This window comes from Manis javanica, chromosome 5 (assembly GCF_040802235.1).
Source record: "Manis javanica isolate MJ-LG chromosome 5, MJ_LKY, whole genome shotgun sequence".
In the NCBI taxonomy this organism is placed as follows: domain Eukaryota; kingdom Metazoa; phylum Chordata; class Mammalia; order Pholidota; family Manidae; genus Manis; species Manis javanica.
Genome location: NC_133160.1, coordinates 25,660,539 through 25,683,444, shown reverse-complemented (window position 1 = coordinate 25,683,444; position 22,906 = coordinate 25,660,539). Strand labels below are relative to the sequence as shown.

General features: G+C 41.8%; 1 protein-coding gene across 1 annotated transcript in view; it reads left to right on the top strand.

Moving 5' to 3' along the window:
- The first annotated feature begins 9,186 nt into the window (after positions 1–9,186).
- Positions 9,187–22,906, top strand: part of CSNK2A1 (casein kinase 2 alpha 1) — a 50,424-nt gene continuing 36,704 nt past the window's right edge. Inside the window, 1 exon segment of the mRNA XM_037004604.2 lies at positions 9,187–9,342. The gene's annotated coding sequence lies outside the window, so the exon portion shown is untranslated.

Here is a 22,906-nt window from a genome sequence, read left to right as displayed (position 1 = left end):
GCAAGAAATGAAGATGTTGCTTCGTTACAGAAAACCATGCCTTTGGGCATTAAGACTTAATATGCCCTTGAAACCACTGTGGAACCAGCAATTCTGTTTGGTTACTATTGCTGCCTCAAAAATCACTCCAATAGTTAGTGGCATGAAACAACCGTTTGTTTCCCTCACTGTTGTCCAAGTCAGGAATTTTGGAAGGGATCAGCTGGGCAGTACTTGCTTGGTTGCAGTCAGGTGTTGGCCAGGCTCTAGTTGTCTGAAGGCTCAATGGCTAGCTGTCAGCTATGGTCACCAACAAGTGGCCTTTCCACCAAGGTGGTCCAGGACACCCCCTTCATTATCTCAGTTTCAAGCAACCAGCTGGGTGACCATCACCTCCTATCTTTCCAGCTCACTCTCTCCAGTATCCAGCTCTGATGTCTTTCAGTTCCAATGGGGTCTCTGAGTCATTGAGACTATCATGTTTTCCCTCGGGTCCTCACTTTCCTCCTCTCTGACTAAAGCCCACAGAGAATCATTATCCCCATGCACTGCACACTCCTGAGATGCCCTGCTCCTCGCTGGTTAAACACCAGGTAAGCCAACTCTCTGTCCCTCTGTGCTTGCTCCCCTGCCCTAGAATGTGGTGGGAGAACAACACATCACCCTGTGGATTCGTCTCACTTTACTTAGATGATGGCAAGCCTCATGGGGGTCTGCAGTACCACGTGACAGCCACACTATGGTTCTCCCAGTCCTTTCCTTCTCCCAGGCAATTCCTTCCTCTCTTCTCCTCAAACCTCCATCACCTTCTCCCCCATCCTCACTCTTAACTGAGAAGCTTGCTTCCTATTTCACAGGGAGAATTATAGCCATCAGAAAATAATTCCACAAGCTTCCACTATACCGCTACCCACCTACTCCCACTGGTACCCATTTATATATACTCTGTCCTCTCTCCTGTGACCATGGCGAGCCATCTGAGCTCCAAGTTATGGTCAAACCCTCCACTTGTGTATAGATCCCATCCTTCTCTCTCTTACATCATTATTTCCAATCCACTGAATAACTCTCATCAACATAAATATATGCTAATAATATTTCTGCACATAAGTAACTTCTCTTGTACCCACTTTCCTCTTCACCTACCACCCCATCCTCAGTCCTGTGAAAAACTGCTCGAAAAGCTCTCTGCACCCTCTGCCTCCGTGTCTCTACTTGCTCTCCTTCTATTACAGAAAAAGTACAAAACCAGTGCGAAGAATATCCAAATACCAATCACCCAGATGTTACCACCTCTGCATTATTGTTCTCTCTCCCTTCCTCCCTCTTCTCAAACATGTTTGCAGACATGATTCTCTTTTTCCCTAAAAACCAGTGTGTATTTCCTGAAAGTAAGGACATTCTCTTAAAATAATCAAAATCAGGGAGTTTTCATATAATGCTATTATGTAACCTACAGACCTTATTCAAACTTCACCAGCTGCCCCTGTGAATATTCTTTATAGCAAGTAAAAACAAATTCTTTTCATGGTCCAGGAGCTCACACTGCATTTAGTTCTTGTGTCTATTTAGTCTCCTTAACCTAGAACTGCTCCTCAATCTGTCTTTGTCTTTCATGACCTCAACATCTTTGCAGACTACAGTTCCAGCTATTCTGTAGAAATATCCCTCTGTTTGGGTTTGTCTGTTGTTTGCTCCTGAGTCAGTTCAGCGTTTTTGGCAGAAATTTCACTGAAGGAATGCTGTGTCCCTCTCAGTGCATCATATCAGGAGGCACCTGATGTCCACTTGCCCCATCACTGGTGATGCTCATCACTTCGATCCCTTTGTTGATGTGTCTGCTGGGTTTCCGCCACTGTAAAGTTACTATTTTACCCTTTGTAATTAATAAGTATCTTGTGAGGAGATACTCAAAGGCTACAAATATCCTGTTTCTCATCAAACTTTAATCCACTCTTGCAGCAGCCATGAATGTTTCTCTCCTGAAACAGTTGTTTCTATGGCAGTTGTCAAATGGTGATTTTCTAATTTCTATTCTGTATTTACTAGGTGACTTTCTACCCTTGAAGGGACTTTCTTTCCCTTTCTTTTCTTCTTTCTGTAAATATATATTTATATCTTCTCTACTCTCTCTTAATCCCACTCCAATCAGGCTTTTGCTTGCACCATTATACCTAAACTCTTTCTTGTCTAAGGAACAACGCCTTCTACTTGCTAAATCAGCTTTGGTTCTCCTCTTCTTTGACCTCTTAGCAGCATTTGATACAGATCAGCAATTCTCCCCCCTTGAAATGTTTTCCTCACTTGGTTCTCAGGACGCATCTCACTGGCTGCTCCTCCCCAGGCTCCTTTGTTGGTCCCTTGTCTCTCCATGTCGATGCCCTGAGGCTCAGTCCTTAGCCCTCTCTTCTCTATCCATGCTCTCACTCCTTTGGAGATCTCACCCAGTGTCGGGGCTTTAAAAACCATTTCTACAAGAAGGACTCCTGTATCAGTCTACTCAGGCTGCCAGAACAAAATACCACAGACTAGGTGGCTTAAAAACAAATTTATTTTTTATTTCTCACAGTTCTGGAAGCTGAAAGTCCAAGATCAAGGTGCCAGCAGGGTGGATTTTTGTTGAGAGCACTCTTCCTTGGCTTGCCACCTTCTCCTCATGTCCTCATGTGGCCTTTCCTCTGTGCACACTCAGAGAGAGAGGGGGGCCAGGAGAGGCACAGGGAGAGAGAGGGAAAGAGAGAGCACTCTCATGTCTCTTCCTCTCCTTGTCAGGACACCAGTCCTGTTGAATTACGGCCCCACTCTTCTGACCTCATTTAACCTAAATCACCTCCCTTAAGGGCCTGTCACATTGGCCATTGGAGCTTCAGCATTCTTTGAATTTGGAGGAGACACAACTTACATTGTTTCTCCAGCCGGGACCTCTTTCATGGGCTCAGATCCATGCATGCAACTGCTAACTAAGCAGTTGGAAACCTGATGGGTGCCTGAAATTTAACTCCTGAATGGAACTAAACCCCATACACACAGCAAAAAAAGTTCTCTTACAGCCTTCCTTCTCTCACTGAAAGGCAAATTCCTTCTTTCAATTCCTCTGGCCAAAAACCTTGGAGTCATCCTCAATTCCTTTCTTTCTCAAACACCCAGTACCCAGCCTGTCCTTTTGGCTTTATTTTCCAAACAACCCAGAGTCTAACTTTAGCTCAAACCATTGCCATATTTTGTCTGGATTGTGGCAATAGCTTCTTACCTGGTTTCCCTGCTTCAGTTCCTCACTCCCATTCCATTTATTCTACACCCAGCAGCTGGAGAGATCCTGTAAAATTGCAAAGCTGGCCCTGTCCTGACTCTGGCAGAACTCTCCAACATCCCCCACCTCTCTCAGAGCAGAAGTCAGAGTCCTTACAATGATACTCAGGCTCTGCATGACAGAGCCCTGGGGGAGTCCCCCTGACACCGTCTTCCCCTCACTTACTTAGCTCAGACACCCTACCTACTGGCTGTGCCTTAAACCCACCTGGTCTGAGTCCACTTCGCTGTCTTGGCCCATTCTGTTCTCTGTTTGAACAGTCTTCTCCCACATACCCTCATGGCTCCTGCCTCACCTCCTCCAGGTGTTTGTTCAAGAAACACCTGCCCAGTGAGCCTCCCATCGATGACCCTGTTTGAAACTGGACCACAGTGCTCTCTTCTCCCCTCCCTGCTTATCTTCCTCTACAGTGTTTGTCACCTTCTGGCCACTCTACATCTCTCCTCAGACTATGAGATCATGAAGTCAGGGATGTTGTCTGCTCTCTTCACAGCTGCACTTCCAATAAAAATAGCCCACACTGATTGCACTCTTGCTATGTGCCAGCGTATTTTTAAGGGCTTTACAGCATTCACTCATTTAATCCTGAGAAGAGTCCTATAAGGTGAATATCTCAGTTCGCTATTACTATACTAATGTTTTATAACAAACCACTCCCATAGTCTGTGGCTTAGAGCAGCAAATACGGATTTCTCCCTCTCTCATCTGCAGTCATTTGGGGTTTGGCTGACCTCAGCTGGGCTCTGCCAGGCTTGGCTTCAGGTCAGGTCTGCTACATATGTCTTTCGTTTATCTGGACCAGTCTGTTTGATGCTGGGAGTTTGGATAGAAGCTATTGCTTCCCTAAATTGACATAGAGCATTCTCTTCCTACCTGTTTAGCTTCCTGTCATTCAAGAGAGATAGAGTGCAAGAAAAAATACAACTTAAAATTTAATGCAAACTAAACTCAAAGATACAAAACAATTCTTAGCCCTAAATTTTCTACAGAAACTTTGATTAGGACTCTGTTATAAAAGACATAATGCAGCAATGACAGGGCCACTCTTATGGCAGAAGTAGAAATTCCAAAGGGGACAAGTGAGAACATGAGAGACCTCTTAAGACCTAGGCTGCAACTTGCACAGTCATTTCCATCTGCCTCCCACTGGCTAAGGCAAATCACATGGCCAAGCCTTGTATCAATGGAGTAGGGAAGCATCAACTGCCCCGGTTGGCGGAGAGAGTGATAGTCATGAACAGTAAATTAATTTGCCACAAGACACATCATGCTATCCATCTCCTCTCTTCTTTTTTGCCTACTTTCTTTCTTTCTTTCTTTCTTTCTTTTTTTCTTTCTTTCTTTCTTTCTTTCTTTCTTTCTTTCTTTCTTTCTTTCTTTCTTTCTTTCTTTCTTTCTTTCTTTCTCTCTCTCTCTCTCTCTCTCTTTCTCTTTCTTTCTTTCTTTCTTTCTTTCTTTCTTTCTTTCTTTCTTTCTTTCTTTCTTTCTTTCTTTCTTTCTTTCTTTCTTTCTTTCTTTCTTTCTTTCTTTCCTTCCTTCCTTCCTTCCTTCCTTCCTTCCTTCCTTCCTTCCTTCCTTCCTTCCTTCCTTCCTTCCTTCCTTCCCTTCCTCCCTTTCTTCTTTCCTTCCTTTTCTCCTTCCTTCCTTCCCTTCTTTTTTTCTTTCAACAGATGAGGAAACTAAGGCTCAGAGAAGCTGGATAACTTCTCCAAGGTTATACCTGGTTTGCCAATAAATGACAAAGCTGGAATCCATTCAAGTTGGAGTTAAATTTACAAATGCCATGTGCACCAGGCCAAGGGGTGTGGACATCCCCTGAGGGCAATACAATGCCACTGAAAACCCTTGAGCAAGAAAGGAAGATGATGGCTAATAAACTTTCCTCCAGTGGCAGCGGGCAAGATGCCTGGGAGAGGGACAAAGGAGGGGCCCCCTAAGGTAGTTACAAAACTTCAGGCCAGAATTGATAAGGGACTGGGCTGGGGCAGTGTCAAGAAAGGAAAAACCAACAAACAAAGACAAGTAAACATAAAAACCAAATAGAAAATGGAAGAGGTGAGAGACAGGTCAAGATAAAAATCCATATTCGTTATAAAAAAAAATCCAAATGGACAAATTCTCACAATGCAGACAGAGTGTTTAAAGAATCCCCCCACACACACTTTTTCAGAGATAAGCTCCATTAATAGTTTGTGGTAAATCCTTCCTGAATATGTCTAAAACTATTTAACACTATACATCTACCCATATTTTAATGTGCCTTTAAAATGTGTTCTGACCAAACTTTCATTTTGTCTCTTGCTTTCTAATCACACAGCAGTATGACAGGGCCAGCTTCTTGCGTCAGGACATTATATTGTTATTCTTTTTAATGGCTTTGCCACTTACTAGCTGTATGACTTGCACCAGTTGTTCAGGTTGTTCACTGGAGCCAAGGCACTCGAGCTCTCTGATACTTGGTGTGCTTAATCTCTAAATGGGGATAAAAATGTACCTGCCATAGAGAGCTGCTGTGAGGATTCAATAAGTTAATATACGTAAGACATCTTGTATAGTACATTATATATACTAAGTGCTCAAAAAAATGAACTCTTACTGTTAATAGCTCCACGTCTAACTGCACCGTAATTATCGTTCCAGTTCCATACACATGGTCACCTAGTGTGGTATATGGTTAGCAGAGATGACCACGATTCTGCCCATCCCTGTACATATGATTCTTTGCAATATGATTTTGATGTTTTTCCATCTAGAGATGGAGTCTATTTCTACTCTCCTTGACTCTGAGCTAGCCATGCGATGGGCTTTGATAAATAAATGCTGTGAAAATGGTGCTGTAGCATTTCTGGGCTTAGGCCTCCAGAGGCCTTGTTGCTTCTATTCTTTCCCTTCGAGAGGCCATCTTGTGAGGAAGGCTGAGCTGGCTTGCTGAAGGAGCCACACAGAGGGGACCAAGGCACTCAAGACAACAGGCCCAGTCAACTTCCAGACATGTGAATAAGGCCACATGGAACCAGCAGGCTTGCTGACTTGATAACTGAATGTGAATGTGGGAATACGCCCAGGCAAGACCAGGTAGAGCAGAAAAGAGCTGCCCCAGTTGAGACATAACCAAGCTACCAATCCACACAAGCATAAACAAATCAATGACTGTTAGTTTAAACCACTCTGTTTTGGGGTGATTATTAAAGCAGGAATAGGAAGCTGATACATTTAGGTTTAGTATAGTATAGTGAGTGTCCTGTAATCGCTCTGAACTTCAGTTTCCTCATCTGTACAATGGGATATTTTTAGTTCTTACCTCATCAGGCCGATGTGAGGAGTAAATGAGATGATGAACATTCAGTCTGTGGCGCAGGGCAAGTACCATCATCATCTTAACTATGATTGTTGATGTTGTTTTTGTTGTTTGAAGGAAGTCTAGCCTGAGAGTTGTGATGTGGGGTGTCAGGAAGAGCAAGTGTTAAAGAGACTGGTCTTTGGAGGCTCCATACCTAGGTGAATACTGGAGACTGGGCGCTTCTCAGGACCAGAGACTTCTACCAGGCTGGCCATGGAGATGGCAGTGTTGGGTCTCAACTGTGTCCTGCATAATACAAATGGCTGTATGTATGTGCCTGGGTAAGCCCTCTGAACAAGATCATGGATGGAGGCTGAAACTGGGTGGTTCCTGCAGGAAGAGATGGGATCACAGGAAAGGTGTAAGGGCTAAGCATTGGGAAATAACTGCACTCTTCTCAAATGAAATCCCAGACTTATGACCATGGCCAGAATCCCTGCCCACCTCTCCCGCAATGTTTCCTACCTCTCCCCCTCATTCACAGTGCTTCAGCCACCCTGGCTTCCTTCCTCAAATTTTATCAAGCTCTTTCCTGCCTCAGGACTTTTGCACTTAAATTGTTCCCTTCTCATAGGGACCTTCTGAACCACCCAAGCTAAAGTTCTCTCCACTTTTATTCTTTTTCACAGCTACTTATCTTTTTCCTTTATAGCATTTATTGTTACTTATTGTTACATAGCACTTTTTAAAATTGCTTTATCTCTGTGTTATTTGTTTCTCACTTTAGAAGGTGAGCTCCCTGAGGAACTGGTATTTGCCTTGCTCATACATCTCCAACACCTAGCACGGTGTTTAGGACATAGCAAGTGATTGATAGCTGTGAATTGAAATAAATGTGAACAAAGGTGGGAAAAAAGGAGCCATGAGAGCCAGAAAGACATGGTCCAAGAGCTAAGTGGAAGGCCAGTCACTTCCTAGAAGGGGGTTTCTCAGAAACCTTGGGATCATCTTGTCTAACAGCGTGAAGTCCACAGATAGAGAAATAGAAGGCCAGTGGAGGAATGACCCACCTGTGGACACCCAGACAGCCATTACTGTGGGTTCTCAGCCCTTTGGGGTCAAATGCCACAGGCCTAGTGGGCAGATGATGCCCAGAAAAGGTCATGGCCACCTCTCTGAGGCCATCATTGTATGTCTGCAGCTGCTACCACCCCCATCCCTCTGGGGAAGAGATTGTCTCTTTGGAAACAGAGGCACCAGTCAGCTGACAAACTGCCAAGGGAAAGCTGGAGAGGGTGGGGAGGCCCATCCCTAGGCCAGACAGCTATTCTGAGACAACACAGGGATAATAGCTGGTACCAAAATAACCCAGCCTCCTCACCCTTGTTCCAAGCACTCACACCTCTGCCCCACTGGAGGTGAGGCTAACAGTTGAATTATTCTCAATAACACTTACACACACTAACTTTTAGTAGGACCTGCAGGGGACAGGTTTATCATCAAACCCAGCCCTGTCCACTGGGGGTTCACAGTCTGATGAGGAGGCAGGCTAAGGACCAGTCAGGCTGTTGAGTGCCTAGGTCTGGAGAGCTCAAGGTAAGGAAGTTTCCCCTAAGGAAAAGACCCCTGAATTCCTGAATTAGTTCAATGGACATACAAAAGTAAACCAGTGCAGGAGGTGAGAGTAACAGAAGTAATTGCCAGTGCATAGGGAGGGAGGCAACATGGGTAAGTTTTGGGAATAGTTTGCAGTTTTAATGGGTGGGAGCATCAGGAATTGGGGAGCTGTGGGGAAGGGAGGCAGAATAGGCTAGAAAGGGGAGTGAGTGGGTTGTCCAAACTATATAGGGACTTAGATGTCAGCAAAAGAGCCTGGGCTATCTTTGGTGCACACCGAAGAGCCTTGGGAGATTTTTAATCAAGAGGACGCCGCGATCAGGTTTTCACGACAAAAAGTGCCCCGTGGCTGCTTTGGTGAGGTTTCCCAGGCAAGGGGACTGCAAGACCGATGCGAGAGAACACTTTACTCTGGATGCACAGCTCTAAATTGGACTTCTGTATGAGGGAAGATTGGGCCTCTCTCTAGAGAGCTTGGATCGTCAGCTCCTCGACTCCTGCGCCACACCACTCTAAGGGTCTAACTTTCGTTCGCTCATTCCGAACTTCAAGTTTGAGCGAAAAAAAATGTGCTGCTGGAACCCTAACCCTAGACGAGGGTCCCGAACAGGAGACTTCAATTCCCAAAATGCTTCACTCTACGGCTCTGCAGGTCGCGCATGCTTCTTTTAAAGGAAGGCGGGCCGGCTCGTAGACTTGGTGAGACTCGCCAGCGGGGTGCAGTGCGGAAAACATAGGGACCGCCATGTTGGCTCGGGTCAAACCAATCGTTCTCTTAAGGGTAGGTTCGCGTTCTCTCTATCGTCAGCTCTTACAAGCACCGAAATAAAATGCATTTAATTATTGCAAGTCTCTTTATTGAGCTTTACGTTGAGAACTTCCATTTTGTGCCCTTGTCGAGAACTGAACCTCTAAGGATACAATTAGACATTCCAGTATGGCCGCACTCAGCCAGATTCCGCTGGGGGCGGAGTCGGAAACGGCCCCGCCCCGCCTCCCGGTAGGAAGGGGCTTCCGCTTCCGTCAGGGGTGGCTGCAGCCTCGCTCTGGTCCCTGCGACTGGCGGCCGAGTCGTGTGTCTCCTCCTCCGCCGCCGCCATATTGTCTGTGTGAGGAGAGGGGAGAGCGGCCGCTGCCGCCGCCGATTCCACCACAGGTATCGTGGGAGCTGCCAGCCGAGGTGGTTGGGGTGTGAGGTTGGGCCCAGGATGGGGCAGCGGGACGCGGCCGCCCCTCAGGCTTCTAGCAGACTCCCGAGCGGCCTGTCGCCTTCCCCTGCCCCCCTCCTGCACACACACCAGCCGAGGCCCCTGCAGCCCTTCGGGGAGGCCCGGGACCACCCCCCCGGGGCGGGGAGTGCGGCCTTGGGGAACTGAGGCTGATAAGAGAATGGGAACTGGCTCTCGGGAGTCAGCTTATTGCGGGGAAGAGGGCTGGACTGGGGCGGGGACTAGGGGGCAACTTGGTGGCGGGGGTCGCCAGAGGGAGAAGGGAGCTTGAGGGGTGGGGCCGCAGGGGGATAGTGGGGGAGGGTGCCTAGGGGAGTGGTGCCTGCTGGGTAGGGTGGGGTAACTCCGGCGGAGCGGAGCGGCTGGAGTGGGGACCTTCTAAGGGTCTCTCTGGGCGACGCTGGGCTTCCCACCTGCAGACTGGAATGCCAGGTGGAGGTAGCCTCGGGTTAGGTCGCTGAGGAGAAGAGAGAACACGAAGTGGGGCAGAACGGATGTAGCTGGGAGTTAAGGGTTACTTGGGAGCCTGGGTGGAAAGGAAGAGATATGTAGGAGATATTTTAAGAGTGTACAGGTTAGTTTGTGACCTTTGAGAGAGTGGGACTTTTATTTTGTTTTTTTGTTTTGTTTTGTTTTTTTTGCTGCGTTGGAGCATTTCTAGCCTAGGCAGGTGATGGGTGGAGCTTCTGTAGTTTGTTTTTGGAAAGCAAAGACAGGGTCAGGAGATGTTGCTTCTTGGCTGTTGCTTTTGTGGGAAAGCAAGAGTTCTGAAGAGGAGGTGGCGGGTTGATTTGGGAAGACTTGGTTACCTTTCAACCGCTAACTTGTATGAGAAGGGGTCATGAGGAGAGGAAATTGAAAGAAACTGTAAAGGGATGGTTTTTCTAAGAGTTGGGAGACCTTATTCCATCTAAGGAGTGGTAGTATAAGCCAGTGATAAAGAAACAGACTGCCTGGGTTCTCCAATAATCATGCCACTTTACTTAACTGTGTGACCTAACCTGTGTAAACCTCAGTTTTCCTATCTGTAAAGTGGGGGTGATAATATTTCCTAGACATAAGTTTATGGTGAGGAGCAAATAAGGTAATATGTGTTTGTTTACCACAGTTCCTGGAAGGTAGTAAGTGCTCCTTACCTGTTACTATTACTAAAGGGACTAACTGGTATGTTTGGGGTTCCTCCATTCTAGGTAAAATTTATGGTCAAGAATCTGATAGTAGGCAAGGCTTCAGTATATTGTCTTTGTAGTTGTTGGCAGTGTGTTTGTTTTGTTGTGAGTCCATTGGCTTTACTGGGCTGGTGGACCTTGGTCTGAAAGACTGGAACCAATACTAGTTCTCCCTGACAACCAATACACCACTTGCAGTATTACCTAGGTTAGGTTTGTCCTTCTGTGATTTTGAAGTACTTGACTTTCATTTGTTGTTGGGGGAAGGGAGATGACTTGTAGAAAGAATGAAAAGATTTCGAAGTTTGCTTAGATTGATTACAAAGTTAGATCACCCTGGGGCGACATTGTTTGCTTTTTTAAAGAGCCTAGTTTTGTCCTCTTGTATGGAATACAGTAGAGAAGAGAAGCACACATTTAAGGGGGAGCAGTGGGCTAGTTTGTGCATAATGGATTAATTGCCTTGCTGTTTAGGGATGAAACAAGTGGCAGCTTCCACAATGTATTTTTAGTTTTGTTGCCTAGCCACACTTCCAGGGTAAGTCCTTGATTTTACTGTTGCTTCTATCTCTGATCACATACACCTTTATTTCACATACTCTTTTGGAGATAGAGGATATGTATATATATTTTTTAGGAACTGAGTTTAAAGCTTTACATAGGGTTTGAATTTGTAGAGGCAGAATGACCCTGCACCCTTTCCCCTTGCCCCCAAAGATGTCCATAATCTAATCTTCAGAACCTGCAGATACCTTACATGGTGAAAGGGACTTTGCAGGTGTAATTAGGGTTAAGAATCTTAAAATAGGAAGATTATCCTGGATTTTGAGGGTAAGCCCAGTGTAATAACTTGAGCTCTTGCAGACCTTTATCCACCTGAGAGTCAGAGATTTAAATCATGAGAGGGGCTCCAGTTGACATTACTAGCAGGGGCTACGTGGAAAACAGGAGGAGGAGGCAGGCAGCCTCAGGTAGCAAAGACCAGCCCCAGCTTACAGAAGCAAAGAAATGGAGACAACCTTGAGAAACTAAATTTGGCCAACAGCCTGAATGAGCCTGAAAGTGGATTCTTCCCGAGAGTTTCCAGCAAGAAATGTGTCCTGAGTTTGACCTCGTGAGACCCTAAGTAGAAAACCTAGACAGACCCACCCAACTTCTGACTTTCGGAAGCTGTGAGATAATGAATTTGTTTAAAGCTACTGTATCTGTGGTCATTGTTATGGCAGCAATAGAACAGTAATACAGATGGTAGTACCTGAAATGGTGTTCTTTTAGCTAAAAAATGTGGAAGTGGCAGTAAGTGGAGGCCAGAAAAATTTTGAGGAGCATGATCGAAAAGGCCTAGAATAGATTGTTAGCAAAATATGTATGTTAATGATTTGGCTAGCAAAATATGGATGTTAATGACTGGGCTAGTGAGAGCTCAGGTGGAACTGAGGTATACATTGAAAACTGAAGTAAAGATCTTTGTTACATAATGGCAAGTTCAGAATTGTAAGCTGTGGTTATGTGGAAAAGAGAACTTAGAAGTGATTAACTTGAATATTTAGCTGAGGAAATTTCCAGGTTAAGTGTCAAAAGTGCTGTCTGGTTTGTTCATGTTAGTCTCACTAGATCCTTGAGGACTTTAAAGCAGCAGAAATAGTGCCAGCTTGGACTGAAAGAGACAAAGTAGGAAGTTAGAGTCTGTCAAAACCCCCAAGTTCTCAGGAGGGGCAGTCTGGTAAAGCTACTCTGATGTGAATGTGCTGCTTTTCATTTAAAAAGGGGTGACTCAGAGGGTGGAACTAAGAGCCCAGAGAGGTGGAGCTGAAAGCCACAGAGGATTTTTCCCTGGCTTTGAAATGGAATGGAATTTGTCCAGATTTTGAAACTGCTTTGGACCGATAGATCTGTTTTCTCTTCCATTTTCTCCACTTGAACTGGAATGTTTGTTAACTGTTGCCCTATGCCTGGCCCTCCACTGTGTGTTGGGAGCAGATAACTTGTTTTGTTAGGAATTGTGCCCCAGGAACTAAAGTATTAAACTCAGAGCTTCATCCACTCCTGATTTAGAGGATGAGATTTGGGAATTCTGGAGTGATGAGCTTTAGATGAGATTTTTGGATTTTGAGTTGATGCTGTCATGGAATGAGACCTTAGGATGGAATGATAAATATTGCATTTGGGAGAGTAGAAATCTTTGGAGGCCAGGGGGTGGGCTGTGTAGGTAGAATGACCCCTAACTCCCAAAGATGTCTGTACCCTAATCCCTGGAATCTGAATTATGTTAATGTAATGCAGCAAAAGGGACTTTGCAGATGTAATTATGGTTTAAGGATCCTAAAATAGGAAGATTATCCTGGATTTTCTGGGTGGGCCCAATTGAATCATGTGGAAGCAGAGAACATTGTCCAGCTGGAGTTAGAGAGATTTGAAGCTTTTATAAAAGGGACTCAACCTGCCATTACCAGAGGGGGCCACTTGGAAAGCATGAGAAAAGGGATGGGGGCAGACCAAGTTGACAGCCAGCAAGGGAATGGGACCTCAGTTGTACAACTGCAAGGAACGAAACTCAACCAGTAATATGAGCATGGAAGCAGATTTCCCCCCAGAATTTCCAGCAAGGGGCACAGCCTTGTGGACACCTTGATCTTTGACCTTGCAAAAACCCTAAGCAGAAGACCCAGCCAAGCCCACCTGACTTCTGGGCTATAGAAACTGAGATAATAAATTTGTGTTGTTTTATGTTTGTGGTAATATGGAAACAATAGAAAATTAATAGAGGGGTTTTGCTAATTTTATTTAAGAATCTTTGGAGTATTATTTTATGGAGAACAAAGGCAGCGAAGATTATTCTTTAAAGTGATTTGGCCCTAGAGGACTTAACAGGATGGTGTTGAGTGGAGCCTATGCCTCTTCCTTTATGTTTAAATGTCTTGTCACTGTCCTTAGGTGTAATTTGAAGGGCTAGATGACTAACTTGGTAAAATGTAGATTGTAAAAAATGGGGCCATTTTGGCAGGATTTCTGTAAATGTAATTGGTGATTCTTCATGCCTATAATGTTGTGTATAAGTGACATAATCATTAATTTTGGGGGGCTGAATAAAGCAGTGAGTTTATATGGTAACCTTTTAAAGACTGACTTGATATTTTTTTAGAGGAGGTGGAAATGGGCGATATATTTTTATGAATTAATAACCACCTGTACACAGTGATTTGTCTGTTCTTTCACACCTCTCACCCTGAGCCAAAGTTGTTGTAAGGTCTTTCCCTCTGTCATTGTCATTTGAGGTTAAGAGTTGAATCTAAGAATCATAATTGCCAAATAGGGTTATAACATTTAAGAAAGGCTGCTTGTTTTTATTCTTCAACAGTATTCTATTGTTTAGATTCATGAAATGTGGACTCTCAATTAGACAATTTCTTTTTCATCTAGTTACAAAATTAGACCATGTTCTAAAATTAGACCTTCAAGGACCTTTGAAATGGTCTGACTTTTTGAGTTTAAAGTAAAGGAAATTGGGCTACGTGAAGGTTAAGCAACACAACTAAGTATCTTAGGCTTAGAACTGGTCCAGGCAGTGAAGATTCATGGTTGCTGAACTGTATTCCCATGCACCCTTTTCCTAGATTTAACCTTCAACAGGTTATCTTCCTGTGCCTTTTTTTTCTCTCATGGGGTCATTGTGAGATTGAGATCATGAATATAACTCATTTCGCACAGTATCTAACACGGTAAGTGCCCAAAAGATGTTTAACTGTTACAGTGTTTACTACAATTGTTTTGACAACTGAATGGCAGGTTTTACATAAATAATAGAGTACAGTTTGTACAGGTTCAGAAACTGAGAACTGATACGATCTGGCATTGGATTAGGTAAGGACTTAGCACATTAATGTAATAGTGATACTTGTAATACTTGATTTAAAATGAGAAATTGGATTTGGTCCTTGATCTGTCACAATTCATTGGGAGACCTGGGCCAAGTTTTTCACAAGAGTATTAGGGTGTTCATGCACCTGAATTGCTTTGAACTCCTAAGATGGATAATTTCAAAAGTAGTATATCATTTAGTTGTTTCTTAATAGAAATCTAGGCCAGCTAGCTTTTCAGATGAAGAAATTCCTCCAGGATTATTGAGGGAAAGGAACTGCTGTCATTGTAACAAAGGATATATTTACACTGGGTTGTAGACAATAGTAGTTTTTCTTAATATATGATATGCCCCTGGGTATATTTCAGCAGACCTAGTTGTTGACCAGACACACTTTTTCTTCACATTATAGAGAGGTCAAGGGTTGAGTCTTTTTAAAAGTTTAAGGTGAAAGAATTCAGCTAAGAGTGGCATTTCACTGGTTTCCACAAATTCTTTCAGCCATCAACATAAGAAACCTACTTAGCAACAGTTGCCGTGGTGGGCAAGCTTTTTTTACACTAGTGATGATAGTGTGTTCTTGCATAGAAAATGTTGCATTAATCTGAAGTGAGGGTTTTCATGTTAAATACCAGGGTACACTTAGAATAATCTTACAATTTTATGTGTCACATCTTAAATGCCTTCATATTAGCCACTTTTTTCTTTTTACATTTTCTGGTCTTGTGGATTTTTCTGACAAGTTTTTTTTTATTAGCTGAAACATTTTAATCTGTTTTGAAAAGTGAACACTTGAAAATTTTCTGAAGTTATGACTACTGCACTAATAGACATTTCTCGATTTAGCAATCTCAGTGTTCTGTAAATTTTACGAAAGCAACCCTGTTAAACATGAATGGGTAAATTATTTTCCTAAAAAATTGAATCATGTCATATTAGAAAGTACAAAATAGCTATTTGGGGTTATTGAATTTATAACCATTCAAAAGATGTTACTCATTCAACAGACCTTGAGTGCCTACTACATTTCAAGTAGGTGTTGTGCTAAGGGTCTCTAGGTTGTCTCTGCCTTCAAGCTTAAAATTGAGTGGCAATCTGTAATAATGCATATATCACAACATAACTTAGTAGCTTTCTGAGGTGTTTCCTTTTGAAAACTCTTATTGGGTTTATATGTTAGGTACAGTTTCTGAAACAGCTACAGAAATTGGGGGAGGGAGAATTGAGAATTTCTCATTCTTAGTAGAATCCTTTAGCTGGGATTGTTGTGAGGAAGGGAAGACCGAAGAATAGTTGGAAAGACCCCAAGCTTTGGTGTGAGCTGACCAAGTTTGGGGAATATTACTTAACCTCTCTCAAGCCTGGACTTTGTCATCTCTACAATTGGGATAACAACTACCTTGGGCAATTAACACTGTTTTTTCATCTGTAAAATGGAGACTAGTAGTACTTACCTCCGCGTGTTCTTCTGAGGATTAATAGCTAAAGCACCAGCTGATGGTATCTCAGGGTTACTGTGATGATTAGAGGAGATAATTTATAAAGTGCAGGTGCCTGACTAAAGGAGTTCTTTCCCTTCCCTATTAGTGAAGACAATGGTGTTCGTTTGCCGGTGCTGCTGCATTTTCTGCTGAGAGTTTTTATTTTTCAGTGAGGCCTTTTGACCTGTACTTCCTGTTTCTGGTGTGCCCTGCTAGGAGTGGGTCAGTATATAAGTCACACCCATTATAGATTGCCTCATTACTCGGGTACTTTGTACATTGCCAGAGAGGTTATCTAGTCCTGGTGAACCTAAGGTTCTTTTGCTTCCAGATAGAGTGAATCTTCCTATCTCAGAGCTGGGGAAAGTTAAAGGTTTCCTCATTTATGGGTTGTGAATCTGGATCAGAGGTCTTAACTCCCAAAGGCTCTGTGATCATAGCTTGAGAATTACTTGTGTATTGTATGTCTGGAGGGAGACTTTTTCCTTCATCTTCTCTTTTGTCCTGCTCTCTCAGATAATCACTAATTTGCTTTCTTTAATGCTCTGTATTCTTAAATCATACAACCTTTTTAACAGCAGGAACCTGTCTTTATCATTACTTTAAAGTAGTTAAAGTATTCTGTGTATTTATGACTCTATATACAATAAATACAAATAGCCATCTGCCTTGGAGTTGTTCTTACATCTTTTAAATCTTTGAATACTAAACAGATACGGGTTCACATCTGGCTTTTACCACTTAGCAATCCTGTGACTTTTGGCCAGTCATTTAACCTCTGAACTTACTTCTAAAATGGGAGTATACATCTCCTACTATGCTTCATTTATAAGAAGCATTCAAAGGATAAGCAGTAGATAACACAAACATAAGTGCTGGATTATACTTCAGATTACTCTAGGTCTCAAATGAAGTTTTCTATCTCTTGGTTCCAGGAGGGTTGTGGCCATTGAAATAAAATTTCAGATTGTGGCTTTATTTTACTTGTGTTTTCTAGTAGAATGATACACAGATGAGGACTTACTTGCCTAGCATTTATTATATTCAGTATTATTAGAGACAGTACTGGACTTCAGACGAGGTCAGGTGTTTGAGATACAACTGTGTTAAATCAAACTGCTGGGGTTTTCTGAATAATATTTCCCTTTATTGGAAGACTCACACTGTTGCTATGTTATTTATGTAACATTGAGGATTCCATTCCTTTTCTGGCTTAAAAGTGGACAAATGAAATTCGCACAGGGGTCCCATATCCTTCTAATGTCTTTTGTTATTCTTCATTTGCTGGTTTGTTTCATGGATATGCTTGAAGGTATTTCCTTTTAAAACAAGAATGTTAAAAAATTTTATAGATGGGAATAGAAACAGAAGATCCATGTGGTATGTTAGGATTGTCATGTCTGAAATATCCTGCAGGTTTATGTAAGCAGTAACTTCATGAGTTCTCAGGTATTACTGATACAAGATAACCTTTTAACAGTTATAAGGATATTCCAAATTCATATCCTTAACAACCGGGGAGAACTTACACTGTTGGCTTTGACCAGGTAGTTTTCTTGCTTTATTCACTATGTACTTGGAGTCTTGGAATTTGAAGGTTGAAGTGGGTTAGGGGAACTGTTAAGGAACTGATTGTTAATCTTTTGGCCTATATATTCTCCCCCAATCTAAAAAACAAAACACCATTACTTATATGGTTTTTGCTTGGTGGGTGAGAGAGAATATTGTTGTTGGCCATGGCCTCAAGTTGAGGTAGAAAAGGAGAATCATTTTTTTTTTTTTGAGAGGGCATCTCTCATATTTATTGATCAAATGGTTGTTAACAACAATAAAATTCTGTATAGGGGGGTCAATGCTCAATGCACAATCATTAATCCATCTCAAGCCTAATTTTCGTCAGTCTCCAATCTTCTGAAGCATAACGAACACGTTCTTACATGGTGAACGAATTCTTACATAGTGAATAAATTCTTACATGGTGAACAGTACAAGGGCATTCATCACAGAAACTTTCGGTTTTGATCACGCATTATGAACTATAAACAATCAGGTCAAATATGAATATTCATTTGATTTTTATACTTGATTTATATGTGGATCCCACATTTCTCCCTTTATTATTATTATTATTTTTATTTTTAATAAAATGCTGAAGTGGTAGGTAGATGCAAGATAAAGGTAGAAAACATAGTTTAGTGCTGTAAGAGGGCAAATGTAGATGATCAGGTGTGTGCCTATGGACTAAGTATTAATCCAAGCTAGACAAGGGCAGCAAAACATCCACAGATGCAGAAGATTTCTCTCAAAACAGGGGAGGTGAGGTTCTGAGCCTCACCTCTGTTGATCCCCAATTTCTCACCTGATGGACCCCTGCGACTGTGCCTGTCTTAGGTTGTTCCTCCCTTGAGGAATCTTACCCGTCTCTGGCTAACCAGTCATCTTCCGGGGCCATACAGGGAAATGTAAAGTTGGTAGGTGAGAGAGAAGCCATATTGTTTGAAAAGGTTAGCTTTTTTTACTTCTTTGCAGATTTATGCCCTGTGGCTTCTATGCCCAGCACTTGTCTCGAGGTATCTTTACCACCTGGAGGAATTATGATACTCGGTAAATTCGATATGAGGCACGAATTCTATTTAAGGGTTGTAATTAGGAAGGAAGAAGAAAAGCTATAGAGGTAGCATATGGAAGAAAACTTGGGAGGATTGATTATTTCTTTGACCTATCTTCTTGTAGAGTACCTTAAGCATGTATAGGTTTTAAACTACTAACTAACTTGCGGTCACATATTAACATAATAGGAATACAGTGACATAAACAAAACAAATCTATAATTACCATCCATCTCCAGTGAAGCCAAGAAAACCATTTAGGCACCCTAGGCATTTGTGAAAATTTGTCTATGATATGATGGATATTGTCCCACTGTACTTGAACAGTCTGAGAGAAATCAGACAAATTAAAGCAACCCATTTCTGGGATCTGTTCACATCCCATATGTTCTTTTAACTGTAGATAGTCTATAGTCATAAGATTTTGGAGTGCTACAACTTGCACCCCTCCCAACTCCGGGTTGAGTTCCAACAGTACAGATCCGGTCAAATTCGTTGTCTCACTGTATGCACATGCCAGCCTAGACATCTCCCTCCTCATTCCAATGGCAAGTCCAGGAAACGGTCGGTTGGATGCAGCCACAACCGCAGCATCGTCCAGATCCTTGTGGAGGCTTTTTGATGATCATCCCCCAGCACAAGTCCTCCAGAGAGTGCTGATGCCGGAAGCTCCTCCTCATATCGTATCTTAGTTCATTTTCTGGGTAGCCAAGCTAGGCCTTAATCATAGAAACAAACAGACCCTTTGCCCACACTTTGACATGCCCTCTATACCACTGTGTAGAACTCATTGGAGGTCAGCACACAGGAACTGCTTTTTTTTTTTTTATTAAGAGAAAGGAATATTATCAGAAAAGAGTACCTCCATAGCTGATCATCTAACACCCTTTAAGTGATCAACATTAAGGATGTTTAAAGCATACGTTGATCTTTGATTTACCAATAGTTTTATCCTATCAAGGAGTAATCCCCCTTTTCTTTCTTTTTTTTTTAATCTTTAATCTACACTTACATGAAGAATACTATGTTTACTATGCTCTCCCCTATATCAGGTCCCCCCTAAAAACCACATTACGGTTACTGTCCATCAGCTTAGCAAAATGTTGTAGAATTACTACTTGTCCTCTCTGTGTTGTACAGCCCACCCTCCCCCCCATGCATGCTAATCTTAATACCCCCCTTCTTCCTCCCCCCCCTTATCCCTCCCTGCCTACCCATCCTCCCCAGTTCCTTTCCCTTTGGTACCTGTTAGTCCATTTTTGGGTTCTGTAATTCTGCTGCTGTTTTGTTCCTTCAGTTTTTCCTTTGTTCTTATACTCCTGAGATGAGTGAAATGATCTGGTATTTCTCTTTCTCCTCCTGGCTTATTTCACTGGGCATAATACCCTCTAGCTCCATCCATGTTGTTGCAAATGGTAGGATTTGTTTTCTTATGGCTGAATAGTATTCCATTGTGTTATGTACTACATCTTCTTTATCCATTCATCTACTGATGGACACTTAGGTTGCTTCCATTTCTTGGCTATTGTAAGTAGTGCTGCGATAAACATAGGGGTGCATATGTCTTTTTGAAAACAAGATCCTGCATTCTTAGGGTAAAATTCCTACGAGTGGATTTCCTGGGTCAAATGGTATTTCTATTTTTAGTTTTTTGAGGAACCTCCATACTGCTTTCCACAATGTATACCCCCATTTTAGAAATTAGTTCAGAGGTTAAATAACTGGCCAAAAGTCATAAATCATAGAAAAGATATCTTCATTTCCTCTTACATTCATTTTTACCACTAACCTGTTTTCTTTGGCTTATTCTTCCAGGCTAGGGTTAGGAGGTTTGGTGTGCATTTGTTCTGCTTTTTTTGTGCAGTGACCTCCACATAGATGAGCTCCCAGAAGTGGTTGTTCATTAGGTGTAGCTGGACTGTACTTGAAAACTGCAAAAGATGATTGCACAGCTCTTGAAATAAGGGGAGTTATGAAATAGTTTTCTCAATCTAGTGCATGGATTTTGACTACTCAGCTCTTGATCTCTGTAGGCGATTTTAATCAGGATTTTTCAGCTGATATACTTCATCAGCAGAGTTACTGGTGTGCTGAGAGACTGGTTCCCTCAGTCCTCTGGCCATTTGTGTAAGGTATATGGCATCCAAGCCAATATTCTTAAGTCCAAATGTCGTGATCACTTTTCCCAGTGTGCCTTACAAATATTGTTGCTCTTTCTGTTTTGACTTCCTTAAAAGCTTTTTAAACCCTCATTTAGAAGATTCAGGAATTGGGTATCCTAACAGTTTTAAGATTCAAGAGGCCACTAATTTTAAAATAATCTTGCCTTTAAGTTTAGAAAAGACCATTTTAAAGTCTCTCTAACCCTCAAGTAACTCTCCACATAAAACTCAAGGGATATACTTAAATGTAAGACTCTAAACAATTTAAGTTTGGATACTTGTTTAAAGAAATTAACAAATAGTGTGTTTATTTGTTTTTAGCAGTAATGTGAAACCAAAATTAAGGTCCCTTATGTAAAAACCATTGTCTAAAGCCGACATTTTGTTAATCATTCATCAAGCTTGGGTCTCATGCTGTAACATAAATTGAAGCCTAGGATATACTGTCTTCCTTTAGCAAAGAATGGGATCTACTTAGTTTGAGAGCTTTAATTACTTAATATTTATGTAAAATGGATATTTTATAGTGCTTAAAATGTGTGTTTCCTTTTGTCTACCTCAGTGATTCTTAAGCCTGCTGGAGTTTACAGATTCCTCTGAGCCTGTAAAAAAACAAAGGTTCAAACCTTCTTCAAAAAAAAATGTACCTGCAGATGCTATTTTGCATATACTTCCAGGGAGTTCATAGACCTCTGATCTCACTAATGAACTCCATTTTCAGTGTTATAGTTGTATGGTCCAAATAATAGCTTTCCTGTTTTGTCATTTTTAATACTATAACATTTGCCTGATTTATCATTTGTCATTGTATTATTTAGTTTTTGAACAGGTATTTCTTAGCCATCTTCTGATGTCACCTTCTGTGGTAGACTTCTGAGGATACAAAGGCACTGTTCTCTGCCCTTGAATCTTTGTTTAGCTAGAGAGGTGGATGTGTAAACAGTAAAGTGACAGTGCTAGATGGAAGAGGTAAGCAAAGATTGATGTTGGAGTACAGTGGAGGGGTCTTGACCATTAGAATTTTTTTGTAAATCCATGGTCAGTTCTATATTTCTTAATTGGCAAAAGGCATATTGTGAACTACTTAAAGTCATTTTTTTAAAGTTCTAGTTGGACTAATAAAGGAAACTAAAAGGAGCAAATGTTCTTAAACTGAGAACTTAATTGTGTCTGCCATTGTATGTGTAATGCTGAACATTTTCTTTGCCCATATTTTTTTGCAGTTACCTTTTCAAGAATGTGGTTTTAATTATGGATTTATTTTAAAATGCTTATATGTATTAATATAGAGAGCAGGGATTCTAACTCAAATACCCACAGGAGTAGGGCCAGTAAAACGAATAGAATTGTCCAGGTTTACCTGTGGCGTCTCTAGTAAGTGGGTTTTAGAGCTCATGGAATAATCACACAGCTCTGCAGATCTAAGTGTTGTTGTCAGTGCAGGAATGCAGAATCCTTGTTCTAGACACAGACCTACCTACCTGTCTTTTTCCTTTGAGAAACCAAGGTTTATATTTTTGCAGTGGGTTTTGGCAACTAAATCACACCTTAAAATATTTAGTATGAAAAATGTTAAACACATAATTCTGCTTTATAGTTGATTTACTTTTTAAAAACACTGAAAAACTGGTATAAGAATGTTCATAGCAACAATATTCGTAATGGCTAAAAAGTGGAAACAACCCAAATGTCCATCAACTGATGAATGGATGAACAAAATCACAGTATAACATGTGGATTTAGCCATAAAAGGAATGAACTACTTCATAAAAGTTACAACATTGAAGAACCTTGAAAACGTGCTGAATGAAAGAAACCAGACACACAAGATCAAATACTCTATGATCCCATTTATGTGAAATGTTCAGGGTAAGCAAGTCTTTGGAGACAGAAAGCAGATTAGTGGTTGTTGGGGGTTGGGGTATTAGGAGTGACTGCTATGGAGTATTGGGTTTCTTTTTGATGTGATGGAAATATGGAGTCAGTGGTATGGTTGCACATTATGAATATACTAAAATCGCTGAATTGTACACTTCACATTGGTGAATTCCATATTTTGTGGGGTTTAATTTAATTGTAAAAATAGAAGAAGAAAAATACTGTGTGAGCCAAACAGGACATAAATAATAGAGCAGAATGAATAGGCTGTGAATTTAGACAGAGTATTTTAAAATTGCCACCCCTCTGTGATGTTGTACAGATTACCCAAGA